Raw genomic sequence first — 5,244 nt, forward strand, 5'->3', positions numbered from 1 at the left:
CGTCACAAAAACAAAAAATGTAAAAATATAAAAAATAATTTAGAAAATGGTTAAAAATATATTTAAAATGAGCAAAAAATAGTCAATTGTAATTAAAAAATGTTAAGAAAGAGAGAGAGTGACTAGGAAAGAGGGAAATCAGTGGATCCTGAGGAAGGTAGAATAGAATAGGTGGGGAGAGCAGAATAAAGAGAGAGTGGTGAAGGTCATACAAAAGCCAGCTTGAACAAGTGAGTCTTCAGCTGCTTTTTGAAGGAGACCACTGAGTCCACTGATCTCAGGCTCAGGGGGGGAGAGTTCCAAAATCTGGGGGCCACAGCAGCAAATGATCTGTCACCTTTGGTTTTAAGCCTGGTACGTTGCACAACCAGTAGGCTTTGATCACTGGACCTCAGGGACCTGCTGGGGGTGTAGGAACTGAAAAGATCACCAATGTAAGATGGTGCTTGTCCATGTAAGGCCCTATAGACCAGAACCAGGATCTTGAAATGAACCCTGAAGTCTACTGGTAGCCAGTGAAGCTGGAGGAGAAGCGGGGTGATGTGGGTGTGTTTGGTTCTACAGCCGCCAAAGGCATTTTGCAGCCCACCCAGTCATAGTCTCTGTTTCTCCAAGCTGAAGCCATTCAAATATCTACCTACTACAGGTATTAATTGTTGTGAGATTTCCATATAACTTGACTTCAGATGATTTGGACTTTACGGGTTAGGGTTATGTCTGATATGGTGGCACAGTGGTTAGCACTGTTGCCTCGCAGCATGAAGGCTGCAGGTTTGAAACTCGGCTGGCCTTTCTGCGTGGAGTTGCGTGTTCTCCCCATGCATGCGTGGGTTTCCTCCGGGTACTCCGGTTTCCCTCACAGTTCACAACATGCCCTATAGGTTATAACTTGTAAGTCACTTTGGATAAAAGTGTCTGCCAAGTGAATAAACATAAACATATTCTATTGATGTGTTTGCACTGTGTGATTTTGGCCCATGCCTGAAAACGTCAGGTCACCACTGAACCATCAAAGTAGATGTAACCAAGAAGGGTTTAATGGCTGACCCCGTTTAGCCCCCTACCAGACCCGTTCATCCTCCAGCCTCCTTCCTTTCATGGTTTTTTGCTCTTCCTCAGCTGAGCCTGCGGAGTCCTCGGTCCCTATGGCGCTGTCTGCAAACACACGCAGCTTTTTTCTCCATAGGGTGGACTACCTCACACAGCTCTCACACACTGCCTCAATGACTCTTGATGTCTGTGTTTGTTTTTGTTTGTTCTTTATGCTTTTTCCATCCCCTCGGTTGTGTTTTTCTATCCTCTCTTTATGTTTGTTTGCTGGAAGCTTTCAGCACCAGCATGGCATGAAACGCCTGTGGATTCTTCACTGAGACGACTCAAAGTCCAACACTGAAGTTCTCAGAAAGTGTTTCTAATAAAAGTGAGATTTTACTTTTTTTTAAAGTTGTCATGGCTTTAGACAAAAGTAATTGTTAGGTCATAGATCACATTAATGAGAACAGTTATAAACTCCTTTAATTACAATTACTGGCTTGGTTGGTGTATGTTACAACTGGTTGTTTTGGTTTAGTTTTGCTGACTCAACGTTAGTGGCTGTTAATACCCCCGCCTTCAATCCAATCCAATGAATGTAATTTTGGAACATTTCATAACTTTATGCGACATCAACACATCACAAAATACACTTCATCTTTTTTTACATTAGGTCTCTAAGAAAAGCATTCCTGGATACACCAACATGGAACAATTAACAACGTGACAGTAGATTTAAAATGTGTTTTAAAGGTTCCAGATCATGCTATTTAAAATATTTCAAATTCAATTCAATTCAAAATTCAATTTGAGAACAAAAATTGGCACAGTATATGATAAAATATTACCACTGGCACTATGTCATTTATCTTAAATACGAGTTATTTTTGCCAGCCTGAATTTATACTCAGAAATAAAACGCATTGTTCAGCGAAACTCCGCCCACTCCCACTCCGACTAAACGTGTCAGCGTCTTAGGCGAGTCAGTTGCTGTGTTTGCCTTGGCACTCCAACCACTCTACTGTTACATGACACTTGTCGACTACATGTGCTGGCCAGGGGAGACAAGTTTCAGACCAGACACAGGGCTTGATGACAAAAATAGCGTCCATAGATGCTTCGCAGGATTTTCAAAATAAAACTCAAAATTTGCAGCTGAGACAGGAAGATGCGAGAATGCAGCTAAATAACAAAAGCACATGGTAAAAAGCTCCAAAAGGTAGATTTTCTATGATATGGCCCTTTTAATTGTCTTCGTAAAAGAGATTCTAATACAGGTAACACGTTTTTTTTAAATGATTTACTTTTCATTCAGAATATTTATAAGTTCAGAAGATTAAAATAATATTTATTTGATTGTTGCCTGTTGTGCAAGCTGACCTAACAAAGGAATGCTTTACAGCTATACTTGTCTGCCTCTGTGAAGGATGCATGGATGTTTTAAATGTGACAAAAAAGCCATTTTTTATGTTTCAAAACCAGGTAAATAATTCATAAAACACTATTAGTCACAAGCATTTTTAAAGTGACAATTAGTCATCTTGATGAATGTTTCTATCAGAAAATCAACCCACTGTTGGTGGTTGTAGGACCCAGCAGCAGAAATGCCCTGAATCGAGTTAGATTTACTAAGTTTATGGTGTAAGGATTCTACCATTCAGCATTATGTGTGTGTGAGGGTGTGTTTGTGTGCTCTGGAATGGGCTCGTGATTAGTGTTCTCATGATTAGTGGCTGGCTGGTCGGGTTGATTTGTCCAACAGGACTGTGTGTCAGGCCGGCTCAGCGTCCGCACATGGAGAACATGAGTGAAGGAGTGGATAATTGATAGTGACAAGGCGCTCCCAGCCTTAATTGCAGCTGGTGAATTAGATTACCTTTTCAAAGTGCCTTCATTAGCAGAGGGAGAGCCACACCAATGGCCTCCTGATTGGCCTCATATTGTTTTCCTGTGAACTTTCTCTGGCAAGATGAGGAAAGATGTATATGTGTGTGTGTGTTTGTTTGTTTTTGGTTGGTCTGAAATTGCTCTCTAATTTTCATATTCACAAGTTAAATTGCCAGCATGTATGTGTGTATACTGAGCTGGTCCAGTGTCAACGGTGTCAAAACTCACTCATCAATATCACACCAAATTTTCCTCCATTTTTTCCTTCTTTTTTTACAGCTCATTGGCTGATTATCCTCTCTGTGTGACAGCCATGATTGAAAAAAATAAAGTAACTTCCATTATCAGTATTTCTGTCATTTTCTTTCTATGGGCACAATAAATCAGGACTCCTGGAAGAATTATTGTGTTTTCAGGAACTAACGTTCATCTGAAATAAAAAATGGAATCATTATCTTTTAGGCCAAAAGGCTTGGAAATGGTAACTGGTGTTGTGTTTTATAGAGTTTGGGGCAGCAGTAGATCAGGAGGGAGAGCGTGTTGTCCAGCAATTAGAAGGCTGTAGGTTTGATACCAGCTCCTGCCAGAGAATCCCGCTGTTGTGTCTTTGGGCAAGACACCCAACCCACCTTGCCTGCTGGTGGTGGTCGAGGGGACCGGTGGCGCCAGTGCTCTACAGCCTCGGCCTCCATCAGCGTGCCCTAGGCCAGCTGTAGCACAATGTAGCTCACCACCACCAGCGTGTGAATGTGAGAATGACTGATTGTGTCGTGAAGAGCCTCGGGGGGATGTAGAACACTTTTCAGCCATTTACCATTGGTCAAGCTTGGGGTGATTCTCAATGCCAAGGAACCTTGCCTTGATGTCTTGGCCCCGCCCCGGTTGCCTAGGAGATACGTCATCGGGAGCCGCCAAAACGTGTTCCAATGTTCATGTTCTACCGAGGCGTGTGTTCTCCATTTGTTAGCCGTTTGGCTATCTGAGAGAGGATACACGGGAGGTGTCTTGTAGCCTAGCCTTGGTCAAAAATTACCCAGAATACACCGCGGTATTTTCAAAAGGACGGTGGATCAGAATCCGGCAGCTACTTCGGGGACAATTTTCAAGTTTAAAAGTAAGTCAACTAAATAAAAATGTTTTTTTTTTTGAGATCCAAAGAAGTTATCTATTGTTGGTTAGTTGCTTAGTAATTGCAGCTTTGGTGACTATGAGTAACTCACATAGATTTTTAATTTAATAAACATATACACAATTTAAAAAGTAAAAGACTTGTTATATATTTATATTGAAACTAATACATATAAAATGTAACGTTATCTCCTGATGCTCCCGTGTCACGTGACATTACGTGTTCCCGTGCAAGCAGCAGTCATGTGATGCAAGTCTGTTCCATTTAACCATTTTCTTTGACCAAGGAAGGACAGTGTCCTTGTAAGCAAGGATCCTGACCTCGCAAGGCCAGGTGCCTTGACATTGAGAAACACCCATGGTGTTTCAATATGTTTCCTGACTCATATGAATCCTGCTTTTTTCTAAAGTAAATCTTAAATAATCAAAAACTTGTGTATCTTGTCTGCTTTGTTTCTAAGTTGTTGAGGAAATCATACTCAAAGAAGATGAATATCACTTCCTATATCAAATAAACTTTCAACTTTACATGTTGAACCTTGTTCTAGGCTGTTCATTGACCTTAGGCATTACTAGCCGATCCAGAGCACTTAAACCAAACCAGAACTTGATGGGAAACTTCTCACAGTCCACAGTCCAGGGGCGTCATGTATCAACCGTATTTACGCACAGATCTGTGTGTAGGAACTAATTTACTTATTGTGTGGTATTTATCCTTTTGTACGCGTGTGTGAAAATGTTCCTAAACATAAGAAAACTTCAGACCATGCATAGGGACAGCACCTAAGGGTAGAAGGGGGAACTGCAACACAGAAGGTCCCAGTCATCCACACACGTTCCTCATCCACAAATGATTTTACCCAATAAATTAATATTTCGAGGGAAAAACAGCTGTCACATACTTGGTGCTATAACACCCGACGGAAATCTGATATTGCAGAATGGTTGTCGTGTTTTTGTAATCACAATTTTCTCTCTTCGTATTTGTATTATGAGACCTCTCCTCTGTCTCGACCACGTTTATAACCTCCGCAACTTGTTTGCTTATTTTGCACTTTGGCAGAAAGTGTCTCGATCTTGCAAGTTTTCTTTTTTTCCAGGTAGAATGCAGGGAACCCCGTCATGTGCTGAGGACGTAGCGTGACCAAATATGGTTAATTCGGGGCTTTCCTGTATGTAAATGACTGAGAATGGACA

Source organism: Nothobranchius furzeri, chromosome 5 (assembly GCF_043380555.1).
Source record: "Nothobranchius furzeri strain GRZ-AD chromosome 5, NfurGRZ-RIMD1, whole genome shotgun sequence".
Classification (NCBI taxonomy): Eukaryota; Metazoa; Chordata; class Actinopteri; order Cyprinodontiformes; family Nothobranchiidae; genus Nothobranchius; species Nothobranchius furzeri.